This window comes from Ochlerotatus camptorhynchus, unplaced genomic scaffold (assembly GCF_037179485.1).
Source record: "Ochlerotatus camptorhynchus isolate MF236.1 unplaced genomic scaffold, CSIRO-AGI_Acam_v1.1 ptg000240l, whole genome shotgun sequence".
NCBI lineage: Eukaryota > Metazoa > Arthropoda > Insecta > Diptera > Culicidae > Ochlerotatus > Ochlerotatus camptorhynchus.
In genome coordinates this window covers 1294681-1317838 of record NW_027040730.1, presented here as the reverse complement: position 1 = coordinate 1317838, position 23158 = coordinate 1294681, and the positions used below count along the sequence as shown (strand labels likewise).

Here is a 23158-nt window from a genome sequence, read left to right as displayed (position 1 = left end):
ACATATTCGATCGTTATAAACATTTGTTCACACGGCATTCAAAAAACGGAAAGGATGTAAACAAACCGATTATTCGACACACCATCCCGAAATACGTAGCCGCTACTAAAAATTGTAGATATGAAACCAACAAATGTATGATAAAAACAATGTGGACATTTAGCAGTGTGACATAAAATGTCTGCTGTGAGTCTAATTGGGGGAAAAATACACAATATCACATCATATACCATACAAATACAAAAGTTGTACCGTGTAGATGTATGCTTGGGTAACCACTCATCGCGTGTGCCATATGATGAAGTGGTCCGACTAGCCACATTTTCCAAAAGAATAACTTCATTCTCTAGCGCATAAATTTTCAACCTTGTTAATTTACGATCAATCATTATTTTTATGATTTACGTTGCCAGAAACAATGGTCTAATGATCCAACATCACCCTTTCACCAGTCGGTTGTTGTGCACTAATCCGCGGGTAATTATAGAATATGCATTGAATTTCCTTCTTGCTGACAAAGGTGTCTAGCACAGGAAGAACCAGCAGAATGAACAGAAGGAAAAGGACAAAACTCCCCTTCTTCGAGCAATAACCCTAACGAATTTTTAAAGGTAACAGTTGGAACCACTTAACGACAGGAAAGGCTTAATGTTTCATGGGGAAGTTTAAACATTCCTTTGCAACCGATGCAGTGTGTGTGTTAACGTCCGTTAACGTCCTCAATGAAAATTCTCATGTTAACGATTAACAACAACCCTGATCATGATCATATAGCTGCATCAAATGCAACTCCCTTAGCTTCTCGTAAAATCAAAACTCACCAACCACGTTCTAGTTACCTACTGAAAATGGACATCCATAGCAAAGAGAAAAACATCATAATTCCCACTTGAGAATTTCGAGCGGTGGCTCACAAAGGCATGTTGAGAAATTGTAACAATAAACATAACTGCCACTCTTCGCTTTGGGAAATCGTTGGCTTTAAGAGTGCATTAAAATCATCGCAACTGTGCGGTGGCGTAGTTCAGCAGATCACCAAGTCTAAGCTCAATCAACTACTCGTGTAAGTGGCTCTCAAGTTCCTACCATCCAGATGCATTATGTAAACATATATAGTCTACTAGTAGCGATTCTTTGCTGCAACTCATATTCATCTCATATGCCGCAGATGAATTTCGGCTTCTGCGTGCACCGACTTATGGTTAAACTGTTGGTGTTTGTTTTTCTTTCGTACCCATGAGAGAGAAAAACATCAATAACAAAAAATATACGCTTGGTCGGTAATTTGAGCCCTTCATTGCGGTGGTATTGCTGCAATTAATCCCTGAATTGAGAACCTCGTCGGCTAATTGCTTTAGGAAGTCAGACGATTTTTCAAAATGCCATAAATCTAACGTCTAGTCTGAAACAATCCGTAAGCATACGTGTAATTTTTCTGTAGAGGGATTGTTATTATTAGAAAACGGGTAACATCTATGAGCTCGCGAACATTTACCAACATTATATAGTGTACATCGGGTTACAATGTTAGTAGATTTTATGTTAGCGGATTTAGATTGATTTTTTGGTGAGTTGTGATTTGATGATTTTGTTTAATAGCTTTAGGTTTCGGCTTACTTCTTTTTCAGCCATATTCAGACTTGTTTAATAATATGTAAAATAATAATAAAATCCAAACAAAAATTATATTTATTGCAGACACACGAGTGTTTTCCTTGGCAAGGTTTGCTTTCTTCTATTCGTTGTCCGTTTGCGCGCATTATTGATCAGTTGGTTGGTGTTTTGGTTTTTCGTATACCGTTCTCAGTTTGTTGACCATATTATTGATTGTATGTTAGAGTGCTTAATTTTGAAACAGTTTTAGATTTATTATAGGCCATTCTCCATTTTCTGAATCAAACACCAAAAAATGGTAAAGATTGATGAAGGCTTAGAGGTTTCGCAAATAGCTTGAAATGTGTTTGGGAATTAGTACACCAGTAAAATTCAGATTATTTTCTGTCTAGTTGTCCAAATGCAGATCAGATTTGTCAAGGCCTTCGCAGTTCCTCGCCTGGTAACTGAAGTCCATGCACTTAAAGCATCACCACGTTCTCCCCTAGATGTATCAGTTGCGGATCGGCTCTTCCTTTTAGGAGGAGATCTTCGTACTAGGGGTATCCCACTCTAAACTTTATATTTCTCGCGATGCACTCAAAAAGATCTTACTGATATCTGAAAAAAAAAACTTTTTAATAACTACATATAAAGATTCCATTAATTTTGGCGTTCACGAAACCTCGCTGAGCTCGCAACCACTTCTTGAATAGGGTATCTGCCCATAACTCGTATAGCAGCTATACCAGCTCTATCCGCCACAAAGTTATCATTATCGGGAGGGACTCGATACGGTTCCGCAATGATTGCAACGTCGCACTTTGTTTCTGTTGTCGACTGCTACTACAGTTGCTGAGCAGTGGCGCAATGATTGAGGTTTATTTGGGTTACCTCCATTACTGTTGGCCTGCCATCGCCTTTTTGTATGCTAGGCATTTGAAGCCTCCCTTCGTATGATCGTTTCCGTCCTCTTTTTTTTGCAGAGCATACACCTCGGTTGCTTCTTGCAGCCTCTTGCAATATGACATTTCTCCTCGCATTTCCTGCACAGATCAGATATGTCAGGGCCCTTGCAGTTCCTCGCTTGGTGGCCGAAACCCATGCACTTGAAGCATCGCTCCAGTTGCTTAGTAACCCGAGCAGTGGCTTTCAGCGCGCCTACTGACCACGTCTCCCAGATCGCAGTGCACTCTCAACGCACTTCTCAGCTCCGCTTATGTAGTGATCTCGTCCAGATCCCTGCACTCGACTACTGTTTCCTGGGATAGAGCTCTTACACTCGCCCTTTCGCCAAGAGACTTTTCGACGAGCTGCTTGAAAGCTGAGCTCTTGATCGTGGGATCCTTCTTCAGCTCAAAAAGCATCTCGCCTTTCTGGGTGCGCCTGGTTTTCACCACGTTCTCTCCTAGTTGCTTCAACTCCGGATCTTCTCGAAGCTTCCGGAGGAGTGCTGCATACGACGTTTTGTCTTTTGCTTCGATGATCAGAGCATCGCCCTTACTTCGCTCCTGACGAGGCCTGGGTTTCTCCTTCTTCTGTTCATCTTTCTTCTTCACTTCTTTTTCCTTCCGTTTTTTCCACTTCTCCTTCGGCTTCTCGACGGTACGCCATCCTTCCTCCTTGTTGTCTTCCTTGTCGATCTTGACTTTTTTTAACTCCTCTTCATCTCCTGGCGTTTCTCTTTGGTCTTCTCCGAGCGTGGATTTCGATGTCCCTTCGGCGTTTCCTGTGCTTCAGCTGCTGCTTTTTTCTTGGCTTCGATCAGTGCCCTTTCGGCAGTCACGGATCTTCTCCTCAGCGCATTCTGTTCACGTTCGGCCGCAATAATGGTGGTTTTGATGCCCGTCATCATTTCTTTTATTACCTTGTGGACGTTGGGGTGTGCTACTGCTGGATTTCGGTGTGAACATCTGGCTTAGAACAAAACCTAGCTCTCCTTGGTGTCCTTGCTGCTCACCTTGGGGCTTACTGCTGCTGCTAGAACTCGCTGTGGCCTCCAGGTTCAACACAGGTTATCTCTGCAATATCTCACTCCTTGCGTACACGTTCGCTCCTCCGTTTTCACTGTCTGGCGTCTTGCCGTTGTTCGTCATATTTTTTTTGTTTGTTCGTTTTTATTTTATTGTCCGTTTTTCTCCATTGTGTTGGGTCCCCCCTCCGGGCCGCTATCTCTACTCGTTGTATGTAGTCGCCTATCGTGATCCCATGGTTATCTATGTAATCAGGGAGGTCATGCTAAGGTTGACACGGTCCTTCATGGGGGCCGTGTTCAGAGCGAGATCAGCGTAAGTCAGCGTAAAAACTCGTTTGAATTATTAAAGGCTGCATAGCCGTTGCAATACTGTATTATTATTAGAATTGTTTGTATTGATTAAACATGGCAATATAATGACAATAAGCTGCTTGATGACGCCTGGTTCAGGGTTGTTAATCGTTGACATCAGCGTTAACGTCGTCAATAGGATTGTACATTGAAGACGTTACCGGACATTAACGTCATTAACAATTCTGGTCTGGTCCCTTTAAACATCTTGAGCCAAAATTCACGGAACTTCTTTGAGATGAGCCTGGAGTCAGTTTCTTTTTTTTTTTTGTCGCATTCAACTGATTGTTCTCACTCGGCTCTCGAAAGAAGCAGGCCACGCGGTCGTCTGTTTACTCGTCAGCAACCATTGTGTTGTCCTCCTCATTGTTCTTCATCATCAGTTCTTTCGGTCGAAGCGTCGTCGACTTTGGAAAGCAACCGTTTAGTGATGAGTATGATAGTGCTGACCACGTTTTGCGTCCATTTCTACAATGGAAGTGCTCTTAGTATTAAGATGTTTTGTATAGTGAACAAGAATCCTCGGCTCTGTAAAGAGCATTATCAAATAAATAAATAAATTAAACTGATTGTTCTTTGCAATAAGCGTTGCTTGACAGTTTTCAATAAACAGCACACGGAACACCAACCAAAACTACTCGTAACATAAAAAAGCAGAGCAAAATAAAAAAAGTACGTGAGAAAAAATATTTGCGTCTAACTTCGACCACAGCATATTTTACTTTTTTTCTTTGATTTGTTTTCCATCGATCTTGTTTTGCGTACTGAGCACCAATACTTCCGACGCCAGGGAGGCAGCTCTCACACTTGGACACTACCTATCGACCCATCCTACAATGGAAGTGCTCTGAATCGGGGACCAACGGCTTTACTAACCTCATTCCTTATCATTGAATTAACATGTTGATATAATCTACTCCTTATTATTTATGTTCACAATATTGGAAGTTTTAAATTTGTTTTAGTTGTTTCGGATAAACACATAAAATTTCTAAAAACACCAACCGCGAGAGGAGCAACTGTTCAGCAATTCATTCATAAAATGTATTCAGGTATGTATCATATTTTCAATCCCTGATATCCTTACCGCAGATCGCTCACGGTGGAAAAGAACATCAACAACAACAACAACAACTACAACCACAGAAACAACAACAACAACAACAACGACGACGACGCACCGACGCGAGCTTGTCGTAAAACGTGCTTCACAAAACTTTTGAATGAACGCGAAGCGCAACATTTGAGTCGTAGCCGGTTTCAGTTAGTCTGTGGACTTCAACGCGTTTGGTGTTGCATATCTACGTTCCGAGTTTTCCTCACGGGTTGCATTCTGTAGTATCTATCTATAGCTGATGTGGTAAGCGGAGTGAGGCGTGAGAAAATATTCCTTATTTGTAGTGGCGTGTTTACGTTTTGTGTGTGTCGAGTGTTGGCTTTCGCATTATATGCACCAAAAGTAGATATTAAATCATTATCAATCTTTGATCTGCTTTTCATAAAGTGAACGACATAAGAAGCAAAATAAGGAATCATCGAAACAGGCAGTGCATTGGCGAGCTGAAGAAATAATTGAAGCAGAAGGTGAAAATATGTAATCGAAGAATTTGGCTGTTGGATAGGCTCATGCTGATAATTCGTTGTCATTCGTGGTGAACGATAGGTGTTTGTGGATTGAGCTTCGAGTATGAAAAGAAGAATTACTTGGCAACAATCTGGAAAGTGTCTCTAAGGATGAGGCATCAAACAACTATGGCTATGTTAAATTAATGGGATCTGCGGTTAATTGCAGCATGGTGGAATTGGAAGCAAGAAGGTATATCAGTTTATGAATAATAATTAGTTACATGTTACATTTAGTATTTGTATATATTTGTAGAAGTTGCTGTGACAAGTTTCATTTTGATTCAGTATTCAGGTTTTATAAATTGGTGTGCAACAACATTGAAAATAGTGTAGACACTGATTTCTTTTCACATGAAAATTTTAGAGTTTTAACAAACAAAAGTTCTGTTTTCAAACATCTAGCCAATTTTGAGAAATGCTACGTAAATTAATTGTATTTTTTTCTTTTTGATCTCTAAAAAAGCACAGATTTCAAAATTTATGCTTGTTCACTAAATATGATTACGTTAGTTTCAGCCGACTAATTCTCCCAGAAGGTGATGATCTGGTAGGGAATCTACAGTTGTGGCGATAAAATCTCTGGTTACTCGAGAAAAAAAATCGGTACCCATATTCGTGAACGTGAATCATAGTTCACGATCCGCGTGTGAAAGGAAATGTACACCGTGAACTTTAGTGCACGGCCCTCGTTCACGAATATGGTAACGGATTATTTTTTGCCGAGAATTAATTTATTAAGGCCCCACTAAGGACCTGTAAAGTTTTGACCAGATTTGTCAAGCTGCCACTACAGCCGCGACAACGAGGTGGATTTAATTGAGAAAGTGCCCAGAAACTAGTTTGGAAAATGTTGGTCCTAAAAATTGTTTTTTTTTTGTTTTTATTTTCCATTTGATTCTATACTAATTACTACAATCGAAATACAGTAAATAATTTTGGCCAGGTTTTTGTACTAGCTACTAGCAAAGTTGCGTCATTTAATTTCTAGTTAACCCTTATGTGTGCGAGGATTTTTTTTGCTTTTTTTCCACCGTGTTATTCAAATAAGGGCTGTTTACCCGGATATCCCGTCACTCAGTTAACGGATTAAAAACAAACTGGGCGTGACTGGGGTTGTGGATCCGGTAGCTAGGCCAAACCCTCTAGCGCCGTGAGTAAATAAATAAATAAATAAATAAATAAATAATTAAATAAATAAATAAATAATTAAATAAATAAATTACTTAATAAATTACTAAATAAACAAATAAATAACTAAATAAATAAATAAATATATAAATAAATAAATCAATCAATTAGTCAATCAATCAATCTGAATTGGCCGGTGGGTACTATTTTCTTACCGTGTAGTATCGACCAATCAACTCAAGGGCCGGGGACCAACGGCTTGACTTCCGGCCCGACTCTGATTGAACCCATGCCCTTTGGAGTGAAACGAAGTCACGCTTATCACTACACCACCGGCGCCGCTGAACAATTTTTCTTATGGTTTAAAGTAATATTCTTAATATCAACTTACGTGGTCTGTAGATAATTCTAACTGCTTTTCAGGTAGCGCTCAAGTATTTACATGTATACTCTCCAATGTAACCAAGAAGCTTGGGAACAACACAACGCTCACGGTCAGCGAAGCATAAGATAATTTTCTGATAAAGAACCTGTTTCATGAAGCTATAATTAGTCTGAACTGTACCCACGTTTCAGAGATGATTCATTTGACGCGGTAACCCTTACATTTTTGCCATGGTTAAACGATCCGTTGACTTCATCCGGCTATCCTGTTCAAGTTGTATTTTTTGTCCATTCTAGGGCGATAGCGGTCGAGTCGAGACAACAAAACGAAGGGTTGCCAGAATGTGAACGTAGAATAGGTTAACTTGGGTGAATAATAATCATCATCAAGTCAAAGTCATTATGGGAAGGAAAAGCAACGGTCAAAGTGAGAAGAGTCTACATGCATTCTGCTTTCGAAATTTGCTTCCGGTGTACCTTTTCGACCGATAACTATAAATTTGGGGTAATGAAGAGTGTTCCTTCGATTCTTACTGATTCCTGATTGCAAGTTTTCTTTTTTATTTTATTTTTATTTCATTTCTCCAACATGGGAATTTTATCCAAGTGAAACCGGTGTCAGCGAACAATTAAGAAAAAATCATCTTACATTATGGGAAAATATCACGTCAATTTCTTGGCGGGAGCCAATTTAGGTGCGGAAAAACAAACGGAGCATACTTTCAGCAAAAGCACTTTGCTCAATTTTGGTGCAATTTGAAGCGCAAACACGCGCTCAGTGGGCAAGTTTGTATTTATATGGCTTTCGAATAAATGATAATTTCACCTCACTTAATATTTGAGCTACAGAAAGCTTCCGCAAAAATGGTCACAGCAGAACAATCCATGGACTCCAAATGGAGATCAATACTTTATGCAATTGTGGATGCGTCTGCAATCCATTGAAAACTGGATTATTGTGTCATTTTTCTTTTCGACAGACGCAAACACATCAACTACAACAACAGATGAAACTCGTACGTTTGTTTCTCCAGATCGCGGGGTCGGCCAATCTTCAGCTTGCCACACACTTTCTGCGTCTACGTCTGCGTCTATTAGGTTGATCTGGTGGCAAAGTGGCAGACGGCTTCTCATAATTGGAGTGGCTGGTGCTGATTTCAAAATGCACACCTGATTTCGTCGTATCCGAAATCTTAGATGCGCCATTTCAGTTTCGATTTCTAATGATTTTTTTTTGCTTTCTGGGTGTGCGAAAGCAATAAAAATATGAGGAATTCATTCCACAGCATGGGCAGGATTGTCTCTGTGGGCTGATAGACTCAATTGCTTATTTCCATTCATGGCTGATGCGAACTTGCTATAGTATGCTAATAAATGCAACAGCTGCGTTGATAGACGGCTTTTTGTGTAGGCATCACTTTAAGAATAAATATCAAATAAATCTTTTCTGCTTGAAAGAATGTTTCATTCCGTGCATTTGTGAGCGTACAACTGAGAAAATGTTTTGAAAATCAAGAAAATTATTGCACAACGATATTGATGCTCTTTAACTAATCAGATCTGAATTACATAGGGGAAGGATGTCACTAGTGCTCCCCTAATTGGCCATGCGGCTTAACTCGTGTTCAAAATAAGTGTTTCCATATTTTTCAACGCAACGTGTTTCCATATTTTTTCTGTTTACATGCTGTTCTGCATTAAGACTAACTTCTTGTGGAAGACATTTTGATTTTTTATGAAAAATTCAAGGTTATGCGCCTATGCGGTTATGCGGTTTTTTGCCTATGTAAAGTTGATCTACATGACCTGATTTAAAAAAATTGTTTAAATTTAATTCATTTATGATTTTAAATTTATTTCTTCGTGAGTATGACGTTCTAACAGAAAATTTACACACAGCTTTGCGTTCTTTGAATTTTTGAATCAATTTCTGATGGGAAAGGCTTATTCCTTTCCGCAGTCATATATTTTGAGGTGAACACAAAGATTAGTATTTCCTGTTCCGAGAAAATGTTCAAATCGAACTGGGAATCTAATCGGCCATCTTTACCTTTATTGGCTAGGAGAATATAAGGTTAGGTATACTAAACAGGAATGGTGATCGATTGTTAATTGTTAAGATTACGAATATTTCAGGCATAACATTTGATAACGGCACAAAAGCATTTGTAAAGCCCTTTACACGTGAACCAAAGTACGCTCACGCAAACCAATACCACTTTCGGAAAAGCTAGAGTTGCCCCTATCCGATTATGTCATTGGTTTGCGTAAGCATACTCCGGTTCGCGTGTAAAGGGCCTTAAAAAGTTTGTTTACAAAAGCTTTTGTACCGTTATCAAATGTTACGCCTGATTTCATGTTTAATACTTTTGAGTGCCCAGTAATCGTTGTTCCCATCTCGTTATTTATTGAACGATTTTATTTTAACAACTTCCAATCGATCAGGAATTGCTTCCAGTCTTTGATTTTGCAATGGTTCAGCATACTTTTTGCTGAGTTTTTGAATAATTAAAAATACCATTGCAAACCTTTTTAAAACCCCATTGAAAACCTTTTTAAAACCCCAATAAATCCAAGCTTGCAAATCCTCATTGCAGCTAAACTGCCGGTAATCGCAAGTCAGTCCCATCTGCATTTTAATCAATTTTGAGTTAGCATCATTATTCACTTTATCTTTCTATGTTTTTTGAGATGTGCTATTGAAAAAAGGTGGTTTGTTTAAGAAAAATGAAAAACAATACCAAGTCAAACTGTCCCACACCGAAAAGTAACCGCAAGTCAGTCCCATTAGAAAAAAATATGTTAGAAATGTTAGACAACACATCGCATCATGAGATTTGTCTCAAGACAGATTTTGTCCACTTCCCCTAGGGTATCTGGAACATGTCCTGATGTGGCCAATATAGTTCTTACGATACTTAGTTTGACCGCCAATGGATGGCTTTGAATTCTCATGTGATTTGATGTATCGCTTGATGGATTTTGATTTAAAAAGGATTTACCACTTCCTCGGGTATACCCGGAACATGTCCGGGTTTGGCCAACATGGTGCTGGTCACTGATAATGACTCTTATCGATCTTATTTTTGAATTCTCATGTGAATTATGTGAATAATCAATTGATTTATCGCATGGTGGGTTTGGCACGTTTATGAAAAGCTCTGGTCTGATGAAGACCCATACTCACCGGAATACGTTCCGGCCTTTGCTCTGGAACCAGCAAAACAAATCCAGAAACATTCAATAACGTTCTATGGGACCATGGTATCTTTCTACTGTTCAATACTGTGCTAAACTAATGCAGCATCGTCATAGAATTGTGACTGACTTGCGGTTATTTTTTTCTCTTTGACGTTAAATGTAACCGCAAGTCAGTCCCATTCAGATTTTGGCCATAAAATAAAAATTTCACGATATTTTTTTCTATATTTTATGGTAAACATAGATGCATTCTATCACATTGTACGTTTATTTTTAAATTTATCCCTCCAAAAAAAGTGTCAAATCAGAAAAGTTGTAAAATCTTTGAACGCCGTTTTCTCATTTCCAGTTTTTTACAGATGGGACTGACTTGCGATTATGGGCAGTAAAATGCTTTATTGGGTTTGTGAAGCTATGAGATAGCTTAATAATAATTTTTATTTCATAGACACATAAAACCTAACAATTTAACTTTTAGAGAGTCACAATAGCAATTAGCTGTAACGATGAGCAAGCGCGATGAGCGAGCAATTAGCGATAATAAAATCACCAATTGTGACCTTTTGAAAGCAAAATTTAAAAAAATTGATGTGTCATACACAATATTACCACCTCTTCTTACTTCTGACAAATAAAAATTACCATTATAGTACCTCATAGTTTTAGAATCACAGAAAAAAAGCATTTTAGCTGAGCATGCTAAATGTAATGAGCATTTACAAGCTTGAATAAAACAAATATTACGCGTAACCTTCACAAAACCTGGTAAAAACAGGCTTGATGGAGCTTCACTCGAGAATATGAAATGAGCCAAGCGTAGCATTTTTCTGAGCCTCACCGCTTTTGAACGAAGGGGTATAAATCGGAAGTGTGATTTTTTCTTTACATTATTTAACGTCGGTCTCTGTTCCGCAATCTAGTGCCAATCACCGACGGACATCGATTGTCATCCATTGACGGCAATCGAATGTGCAGGAAGGCAGCTTCCACACCTGCCTGGGATATCGCACCCATTCAAACACACATGGGTCGGGACCAACGGCTTTACTTCCCTTCCGAAGGAAGACGTGACCAGAGATTTTTATGCCTCAGAAAAATCCCATCGACCTTGGCTGGGATTGAACTCAGGCCCATTGGGGTGATAAATTAGTCACGCTTACCACCACACGCTCTGCACACCCTGGGCGCACTCTGAGCTTCTTGCCTCGAACAAAAAAGTCAACTAAGGCCTCGAAATGTGCACCTCCAATCAAATCATCCTCTCGCTTGAGTTCGCAATCACTCTCTTTCGGGGACTTTATTGATTACCTCTTCCATATTCCAGCAGCCACTTACTTGAATCGAGGAAACTCGCAGGGCAAGAGTATTTTAAAATCTCCAGTGATTTTGAGGAGTTTCATCAAGCCTGGGTAAATGTGATTCCATCCCATACTGTTCGGGAGCGCAATGCCGAAGCTCCCACGCATATTTTTCTCTAGCCAGATCTCAAACTGCACGATAATTAGATACGATTAACTTTTCTTCCATATAATTTTCATGTTGCTTTGCTAGCATATTGATCATTTGCTTCAATCAGCCTAGAGTCAAACCAAAGTACTGCATGATCGAACGTGTTTGTATTATCTATTATTACAAGAACACACAACCGAACAAGCGATCGAGGTCATACCGGGAACAAAAGGGAATGTGAGAGTAGCACACAAAGCACAATTAATTATATGATTTGAGTAGTAGCTATACTGAAGATCCAAGAGATGTCGCCCCTTCAGTGGTAGGAAAATCATTTTTGCAGTATGGAGAATATCAGAAAATCCACGATTTGTGACTTAACATGCTGTTACAAAAGGAAACAAATAAACGAGTGTTTACCTTATCACCATAGTAATGTACTCGTGCAATTTTTGTGCATGTAAAATTGCCCATAAAGACGATAATGAATAAAAACTGAAAATTTTCTTGCATTTCCAAATGGTTTCCTACCATTCCCATACATTCGAAGTGACTGGCCCTCTGGATGTGGATGATGTCAAAAACAACAAAACATGATTAATTGCAGCGCTTGCACATATCTAATTCCATTAGATCAAAATAAAAATAGATATTATCTCCACGGGGTTTAGAGCCAATAAAACTCGATCATCGATCCACAAAAACGTTACTGAAAAACTTATAAGCCACTCAACAACAAAATATATGCGAAACACTAATTTAAATAAATTCTTACGCAACAGGCCTGGTGCTAACACAAAACACGACTCTTCTCACAGCCAGGGATGCCAGACACATTTTTAAATGTCTGTTAGGAAGCCAATGAAATGTCTCTATTAGTCTGTATCTGTATTTCAGAGCTGGAGCTGGGTTGCAAATGCTAATTTAGCAAAACAACTTCGGCGTAGTTTTTAACATTCATACCTCTCACCCTTAAGTCACGAGTTCAAATCTCATCCCCGGAAATGTTACGAACCAAGAGTGTTAATGTGATTATAATGATAAAACCTAAATGAATGCACCTATGGCGAGATCCTACCCTTCTTAGCTACTGATTTCATGTGTGTTGGATCATGTTCAGATGTGTCTACTGTGATGATGGGCACATGATATAACCACCATTGCACTTTTTTGAGGATTCTCATGTGATATGAGGTGTTGCATAATGGATTTTGGTCCAAGTCAGAAACTGACCACTTCCCCTGGGGTTCTCGGAATGTGTCCGGATATGTCCAATTCAGTCGTTCACGCTCAATATGAACACCTTGGGTCTTTTTTTATTCTAATGTAATTTGAGGTGTCAAATGATGGGTTTAACATGATTCCATATCGTCAGACCAGTTGACCGTTTTCAAAAATAATTAAAAGCAACGGGGTAACATTGATAATTTTTTAAAGTATATTCTAAATATTTTTTTCAGCAATGAATATTTTTCAAATTTTATATTTTTAAAACAAGTACTGAGGATCGAAGAGTAAATTCGTTAGTAATTTGTTTAACGGGAATAAAAGCATTTGCACTATTTTTTTTAGTTTTGTTACCGAACATCAGTATGTTGATTTGGGGTTACTTTGATAATGCTCTATGAATGTAGAAAAAAATGCGTAAAACTCAAACATTTTAGTTCTTTAAATATGAAACTTTGAATGAGTATATAATCAGAAAACATCATAGGCAATAAGATTACAACATTGAATTTGTGATGGCTATATCGAAAATTCATTTCATAAATGATGGTTTGAGTGCTTTTTCAAACAGGCGAAAAATACGAAAATTGTTTTTTAATATGTTTGTAAAATATGTAACACATACTATGTAAAAACTATATACGATTTCAACGGAAACACCCTAAGCTACAGAATGAAACCAATATTTTTAATTTAGAAAAAGCACAGCGAGTAAATTTAATATTATACTATCAAAGTTACCCGCATTATCAAAGATACCCCGTTTTACGGCACCTTTCATTTGGCGATTGTTGCATCAAATTTGGTTGAGTGGTTGCCGAAAAACACGCCTCTCAAATTTTGTAACACACGAACATACACACACGCTGACGCTGATGTCAACCCCTAGATCGACGCATACTGAATCGTGACGGCGAAGATCAGAGTTTTTACGATGTCCCCTGAAGTGTGCCCAGAGAATCTAGAAGTAATCGTGGAAGGACTTTTCCTGAAGCATGGCCCAATAACCTGGCCACCTACACCGTACCAAGAAGGAAGAGGAAGATAACGTCGAAGTCACCAACGAGGAACTCGTAGAGGTGGCGAATGGATTGATGGTGAAGAAAGCTACCGGTCCGGATGGAATCCCCAATGTGGCATTGAATGCAGCAATCCAGGCGTCCCCGGACAAGTGAAGGATGGTGCTCTAGAAATGTCTAAACGCAGGTCACTTCCCTGACATGTGCAAGATACAGAAGCTTGTGTTGCTGCTGAAGCCAGGAAAACCGCCGGGGGATCCAGCATCGTATATACCTAGCCTGCTATATACATTAGGAAACCTCTTGGATAGGGTCATCCTAATCAAGCTGACGAAATTCACGGATTTCAATTTGGAAAGTGATCGAGAGAGCCGAGAAAGCGTCCAAAAGAAGCGGAGAGGAGATCGATTTTGCGCCATGATAACGATCGCCGTCAAGAATGCGTTCAACAGTGCCACCTGGGAGACCATCGCCGAAGCGCTGTATATAATGAGGGTCCCTACCTACCTGTGCAGGATCCTGAGGAGCTACGTTCAAAATCGGGTTCTGGTCTACGAAACAGACATGGTACAAAGATTGATTAGGATCAAAGTGGGAGTTCCATATTTGCTCCATCGCTCTGGAACGGGATGTACAACGGCATGCTAAGAGGTGGAAACGTTGGCGACTGAGGCGATTGACATGAGGTAACGGGATGCAAGGAGCGAACGGAAGTTCTATTGGTCAGTAACTGTAAAGCGGCACACTGGGCAGAAATCACCATCGGGGAGCATACCATGGCGTGTGTTGGAATACCTGGGAGTGATGATCGATGACCGGCTAAACTTCAACAGCCACATCGTCGTCGATACTGAGATATGGAGGTCCAGACTGGGTTGCAGCGCTGGAAACGAAGCAAATCCAGAGTAATATGAGCAGTACGTTCCGGCTCATGGCCATGCGAGTCGTGAGTGCGTACAGAACCATCTCGTCGGAAGCAGTATGTGTTATCGCTGGTATGATCCCTATCGGCATCACGCTGGTGGAGGATAGCGAGTGCTACGAGGGAGAGAACCCGGAAGAGTACAGAAAGTGGTGAGAGCGGAGTCGTTGGCTATGTGGCAAAAGGAGTGGAAGACGACGGAGAACGGATGATGGACTCATCGGTTAATACCGATTTTTTTGTCGAGAGGAGGGCACTTGGAATGCCGTCTACGGAGCAGTCCTGCAGATCACATCTTTTTGGTATCTTAAAACGGGGGGAAGTTGATCTCTTTGTACCGAGAAATCTAAATATTTTTCCAATCCATGCATGTATTTAGTTTTTAAATGGCATGTTTAGTTTATTTTTTAGAATTAACATTAGATTAAACACTCTAATTTTTAACTCTCGGGTGAAGTTGATAATTTAGGTTTTATGCAATATAATATTCATAAGTTTTATACTTGACTTGTGAACGATGAAAAATGATATGGTGTTAACATTACAACAAAAGTCGTGGCTTGCGAAAAAAAAACTGTATATTTTGTCTCAAAATTGTTAAAAATACGCCCAAAATGTAGACAATTAACATCAGTTTTTTTCATATTAAATCCAGATTCGAATTCACCAGGACAAATGCTGATCATCCTTGGATTTTGAGGAGCAGTTAAAAGTTGCATATTTTGTCACTTTCACAGAACTATAAATTTAGAGTCGTCGTTTGTTAGGAAAAACGTTTTAAAAGTACTATTTAAGACTACTTAATAAATCACCAAATAAATTATCTCATAACAATATCAAGAAAAAATAACTGTTGAGAAACGAGAATTGATTCGTGTAGTGATCAACTTCACCTCATTTTACCGTACCAACTATTTTATCAAAAGACATACGCGTTATTATGTCAATTGGACATCGGCAAATATTAATCTAATATGAGATGTTTCGAGACCAACACTAAATTTTGCGGAATTCGTGACTTCCGCGAAATCAAGAATATTCACTATACCTAATTTTAACATTTGTACCAACTTTGCGGGTAGAACCAGAAAAACTCAATAGTGATGGGATTATTTTATGTCAGTTTGTTTGCGTATCTCTTGAAGATGTTGTTATGAGTATCAGATTTTTAATACGTCATCAGGAAGCTGGAATTGACTTTAGTGGGAAAAAATCTAGAGTCGGTGGCATGTAATAATTTTCAAATGTCTGCTCAAAGCTTACCTTCACTGATCATTACAACACAATTATTAACAGAGTTAACAACATGCTTGGTTTCATAAAACGTTTCTGTTACAATTTTTACGATCCGTATACAATAAAAACATTGTAAATTTCTTATGTTAAGTCGATATCAGAATTTTGCAGCATAGCTTGGTCTCCTTTATCAATCACACACGAAGAAAAAATAGAAAACGTTCAAAATCAGTTTCTATTGTATGCACTCCGCAAGTTAGGTTGGATTGTATTTCCTCTGCCATCTTACACAGCTCGATGTATGCTCATAAATATCCAAACATTAAAAGAGCGTCATGAATTTGCTATGATTTCTACCTTAAATTTAGGCCTAGTGGTCGTCCGGTTAGCGATGTCACTCATCGTTTTCAGGCGTATTGTGTGTGCTACAAAGTGAGGGTCCGATTCCCGTTCCAGCAGGTGGAACTTTTTGCCAAAAGGAAATTTCCCTACTGGTCTACTGGATGTTACGTGTTGTCCGTTATCTACACACCAAAAAATTATGAATTTTAACGGTGATGTAAATATCCATGCATGCTAAAATTGAAGCATGTAAACTTCCTTTTCACGTAAACTAGCAACTTGCAAGAAATATTGCTTACAAAGATGGATGGTTGCCTACAATATTTAGAATTTTTCATTAAATAACTCATAAATTTACACGATCTGTAATGCGAATTTTTATGATATGTGACGCTCCATTTATGTGCATCATAGTGACAGAAATGTACACTACTTTTTCGAACTGTGTAGTAATAAGTGTTCAGTTTGTACAACCTCTGGTTGAAGACACGGTGTTTAGTGACTCTTTAATTGTCTCCTGTCTCTCCTCATAAATGCAACATAGTGATTATATTTCATTGAATTCCACTTAGTATATTATCCATGGCATAGGTTCGACTACAATGTGTAATCATCATCAGTGTCATCCCCGGTAGACGGAAATAACAAAACTAGAGCAAAATAATTTAAATTTTTACTATCAATATCTTATTATGTTATTGGTCAGTTGTGCGCTATAAAAAATTAATAGCTCATTCTGCTAACAATGCATAATTTGCTATTGTTTTGATATTTTGGTATCATAAATTCAAGAACTAATTTTGATCTGATAGCAGAATATGCATTTAATACGTCATTAAATTTATAAATTTAAACAACAAACCAAAAGCTTGATGAGATATAATAGCAAAATGTGATATTAAGTTACTATTACTCAGTTATGGTCCCATAGATTTTATGATGCTTTGTTCTCCAATTTTAAAAGCTAAACTTACTATTGATTTGATATTCTCGTCAATTCGGGTTTTGTACAATCAGCCTTTAATTAATTAAAGACCGAAATCGAATAGACAACTTTTCCACTGCTAATTAAATGTTGAATAATTGCTATCATTTGCTATTGTTATGTACAAGTATTCAAAACGCGCTCGAGCAGTCATTGGTCGCCCTGAGGAAAAAGGTATCATTAGGCATTTATATTTCACCTACTTTTGCCGAGCCATATGAAGTGTATTATTCAGATTTCGGTTCCGCGGCCGCGTGCGCCAAGAGTGCATTTTGGGTTGATCGGTTATGATTTTTGTGTTTGAAAAACATTGTTGGTTTTTTGGTAAGGCTGTGAAATTTTCTCTCTCTCTCTCTCTCTCTCTCTCTCTCTATCTATCTCACACTTGCTCAAGCTCGATCCATTGCACTTAATGGAGCTTGACTTTGCACTCTTCCGTGGTATATAATGTACCGCGACAAAACAACGAGGATGCCGTATTAATTATTATTGAAATTATGTAAAATCTTTGCATCCTGCTGCTAATTATTGCAATAATGGTTATGTACATGTGTTTGATAAGTATTTGTGATCAGTAATGACCGTCAATTGACTATCAAATAACAATTGTGACAGAAGTTATTTGAAAACAAGTTTCTTTTAATCATTGAAATACTGTATTTTTTTGTGTCTGTTAGTAACAATAAGCATTTGATGACTGCCTATATGCCTAAATAATTACTCGAATCTAATGCAAACTCAAATGCACTCGGGCACCATGATTCCTCGTCTATAAGCAGCAAACGCATATGTTTAACATAATATCAAGTGACACAATTTCTCCGGAGGTGAAGACAAGACATTTGTTTTGCATTCTGAGCCTCATGAAACTGTTTAGCGTGATTGGATCTCTTGTGAACTTTCTCGTCGATCGCTCAATTATTACAATAATTACTTACTTATGAGCTAGTCCAGCAACTGTGCTGACCACTAGTACTCTATAATCGGTTATATTGATGGATTAAATGGTGCTGCATCCACCGGATGGTCAGTCGTTTTTTTTTTGTTTCGTTAGTGAAGAAGAATGCTACATGAAGCAGGCTTTTCTCTTGTCGATGGAATTAAAACTCCTTATATACCGTGAAGGTTATCCATCCTGACCAGACATGTAAATCAATATAAATGAAATTCGTACGAAATCACTTCACTGAGGTGAAATGAAATACACAACACCTAAACACCGATGGAAGTGCGAAGAAAGCTAATAATTGAAGATGTTGCCAACATGCTGCATGATTTCAATTGTACCAGCAGAGCCATAATCATGTGACCCGATTGTTTTACGATGTAATAACACTCTACAAGTCGTGTTGCGGAGATCAGAGCGGAAATGTAGTTACGTGAGGAAACGTACAAATCTTGGCAGTGTGCAGTGGCTTATGTCCATATTTATACATTGTGTAGTAAGCAAGAATTTGTTTTTTTCAAGTTATGGAAATCTACAAGAGATGGATTGAAATATGATAGAAAGCATGTTTACTAGGGTGGTTCAAAATATCGATTTTGCTTTACCTCAATCCATCGGTTATAAATCAGGTTATGATTATTTTCCCAAAAGTTGAGACTGTCCCTTTAAAGTTTGTACACGCAAAACAAATTTCGCTTAAATCCAATGTAAAGTTGGATGAATTATTTACTCTGCATATGTTTTATATGTATTTATTTATTTATTTATTTATTATTTTTCATCTACCGATGTAGACTAGTACAAATACATATACAAATTTGTTTTTCTTAAGAATATTAAAAAAAATCTATGTTTACTTCTTACGAGTTATGATTCCGTATGGAGTTAAAATATTGTTTTAGTTTATGCCGAGACATTGAAAAGTCAATGGTTTCACAGTATTGATTGTAAGACGCCATCATGCGATTTAATGGCCCAACTTTTGCATAATTTGTGCGATGATGGGTTATAGCAAATAAATTTCGATTTCTGAGTTGTCGAGTAGGTGCATAAAAAATTAATTTTGATAAAAGTTCTGGTGAGTTAACGCACTGCGAAAAGGGTATCGTTTACAAACGAAACCATAGCATATTCACGTCGCTCTTTTAATGTTTGCATGTTCAGCGTGCTTCATATGGTGGAAGAGGAAATGATGTCCAACCTGATTTACGATGGGCATATAATAGAAATTGATTTTTTACTGATTCTAATCTTTCTTTGTGCGTGATTGGAAATGGAGACCATACAATGCTGCAATATTTCAGTATTGACCTCACATAGGCAATATATAGTGTTTTAATTGTGTATGGGTCCTGGAAGTTATAGAAAAAGCGTTTTATAAAGCCTATAGGCTATAGCATGTTATTTGCCATGAGAATTATTGTATTGTAATGGTCTATGAAAGTTAATTTGTAGTCTAAAATAATCCCTAAATTCCTAACTCTTTCACATTTTTCTACATACCGATTTTTTAATGCAATTGAAATGTTTGATTGGGTTCTTTTACTGCTAAATGATATTTAGTTGCATTTTTTTTTGTATTCAGTTCTAATGGGCTTTTTTTACACCATGTGAAGAATATGTTTATTTCACTCTGAAATATATTGATGTCTTCATCATTTCTTATTGTCAAAAAGAGCTTCATGTCCATTGCACTTAATGGAGCTTGACTTTGCACTCTTCCGTGGTATATAATGTACCGCGACAAAACAACGAGGATGCCGTATTAATTATTATTGAAATTATGTAAAATCTTTGCATCCTGCTGCTAATTATTGCAATAATGGTTATGTACATGTGTTTGATAAGTATTTGTGATCAGTAATGACCGTCAATTGACTATCAAATAACAATTGTGACAGAAGTTATTTGAAAACAAGTTTCTTTTAATCATTGAAATACTGTATTTTTTTGTGTCTGTTAGTAACAATAAGCATTTGATGACTGCCTATATGCCTAAATAATTACTCGAATCTAATGCAAACTCAAATGCACTCGGGCACCATGATTCCTCGTCTATAAGCAGCAAACGCATATGTTTAACATAATATCAAGTGACACAATTTCTCCGGAGGTGAAGACAAGACATTTGTTTTGCATTCTGAGCCTCATGAAACTGTTTAGCGTGATTGGATCTCTTGTGAACTTTCTCGTCGATCGCTCAATTATTACAATAATTACTTACTTATGAGCTAGTCCAGCAACTGTGCTGACCACTAGTACTCTATAATCGGTTATATTGATGGATTAAATGGTGCTGCATCCACCGGATGGTCAGTCGTTTTTTTTTTGTTTCGTTAGTGAAGAAGAATGCTACATGAAGCAGGCTTTTCTCTTGTCGATGGAATTAAAACTCCTTATATACCGTGAAGGTTATCCATCCTGACCAGACATGTAAATCAATATAAATGAAATTCGTACGAAATCACTTCACTGAGGTGAAATGAAATACACAACACCTAAACACCGATGGAAGTGCGAAGAAAGCTAATAATTGAAGATGTTGCCAACATGCTGCATGATTTCAATTGTACCAGCAGAGCCATAATCATGTGACCCGATTGTTTTACGATGTAATAACACTCTACAAGTCGTGTTGCGGAGATCAGAGCGGAAATGTAGTTACGTGAGGAAACGTACAAATCTTGGCAGTGTGCAGTGGCTTATGTCCATATTTATACATTGTGTAGTAAGCAAGAATTTGTTTTTTTCAAGTTATGGAAATCTACAAGAGATGGATTGAAATATGATAGAAAGCATGTTTACTAGGGTGGTTCAAAATATCGATTTTGCTTTACCTCAATCCATCGGTTATAAATCAGGTTATGATTATTTTCCCAAAAGTTGAGACTGTCCCTTTAAAGTTTGTACACGCAAAACAAATTTCGCTTAAATCCAATGTAAAGTTGGATGAATTATTTACTCTGCATATGTTTTATATGTATTTATTTATTTATTTATTTATTATTTTTCATCTACCGATGTAGACTAGTACAAATACATATACAAATTTGTTTTTCTTAAGAATATTAAAAAAAATCTATGTTTACTTCTTACGAGTTATGATTCCGTATGGAGTTAAAATATTGTTTTAGTTTATGCCGAGACATTGAAAAGTCAATGGTTTCACAGTATTGATTGTAAGACGCCATCATGCGATTTAATGGCCCAACTTTTGCATAATTTGTGCGATGATGGGTTATAGCAAATAAATTTCGATTTCTGAGTTGTCGAGTAGGTGCATAAAAAATTAATTTTGATAAAAGTTCTGGTGAGTTAACGCACTGCGAAAAGGGTATCGTTTACAAACGAAACCATAGCATATTCACGTCGCTCTTTTAATGTTTGCATGTTCAGCGTGCTTCATATGGTGGAAGAGGAAATGATGTCCAACCTGATTTACGATGGGCATATAATAGAAATTGATTTTTTACTGATTCTAATCTTTCTTTGTGCGTGATTGGAAATGGAGACCATACAATGCTGCAATATTTCAGTATTGACCTCACATAGGCAATATATAGTGTTTTAATTGTGTATGGGTCCTGGAAGTTATAGAAAAAGCGTTTTATAAAGCCTATAGGCTATAGCATGTTATTTGCCATGAGAATTATTGTATTGTAATGGTCTATGAAAGTTAATTTGTAGTCTAAAATAATCCCTAAATTCCTAACTCTTTCACATTTTTCTACATACCGATTTTTTAATGCAATTGAAATGTTTGATTGGGTTCTTTTACTGCTAAATGATATTTAGTTGCATTTTTTTTTGTATTCAGTTCTAATGGGCTTTTTTTACACCATGTGAAGAATATGTTTATTTCACTCTGAAATATATTGATGTCTTCATCATTTCTTATTGTCAAAAAGAGCTTCATGTCGTCGGCATTAGCAATTTTATTTTTTTGAGACTGAAGGAAATGTCGTTTACGAAACACATCATGCAACACCTCAAATCACATGTGAATTTGAAAGTTAGTTAAATGGCATTGATCCCATCCTGACATGCTCCGGGTGCTCTGCACTCTGGGCTATTTTCGAGTTTCTATAAAATCTAAATACTAACATCATTGGTGGTGATGTTGGGTTTGCAGCCCCAGGTTGGTCCTACCCGGATGTGCTCCTTCAAACGACACATACAAAAAACATATCTTGCAATTATATTTAGTACCAGAGACCACATTAGCCATACTTATAACTAGAAACGGGATTGAACTCAGGCCTGCTGTGGTGAGAGGTAATCACGCTTACCACTACACCATCGGCGCCGCTTGTTCAAATACTGTAGATTATTCGGAAATACGTCCTTTTCTTCCAAACAACTTACGATTAAAATACTTTGACTGCCCCCTGCTAACTCAGCCGCAATTTTTTTTGTTTTAGATTTCATGTAGGGTTACGGTATGTAATGTGGGTCTAGTCCTTTCATTCGGCCTATCACGCAAATAAATAATTAATTAAGGAATATTACACAAAAAATAAGGAAAATATTGATCACTGATGATTGATAAATGTGTACCACACACAAATCAATTTATATCACAACATTTCAATACATTTTCAGCTCTCGTAAGTAATAAAACTGGTTGAGAATATCACTCTGTTCGGAGTTTTTAGCCGCCATGACTTCTAAGGTTAAGATGGGAAGGTTGCACTGACGATCATCAAATGGCCTGATTATGGCATTTATTGAATGGAATTACCTGATAATACACACTAGACGTAAAACTCACAGT

The 23158-nt window shown here is 37.7% G+C and overlaps 1 protein-coding gene across 1 annotated transcript in view; it reads left to right on the top strand.

Annotated features, from left to right (window-relative positions):
* The first annotated feature begins 5202 nt into the window (after positions 1 to 5202).
* Positions 5203 to 23158, top strand: part of sprt (PDZ domain-containing protein sprite) — a 46750-nt gene continuing 28794 nt past the window's right edge. Inside the window, exon 1 of the mRNA XM_065225898.1 lies at positions 5203 to 5735. The gene's annotated coding sequence lies outside the window, so the exon portion shown is untranslated. The remainder of the gene's footprint in view (positions 5736 to 23158) is intronic.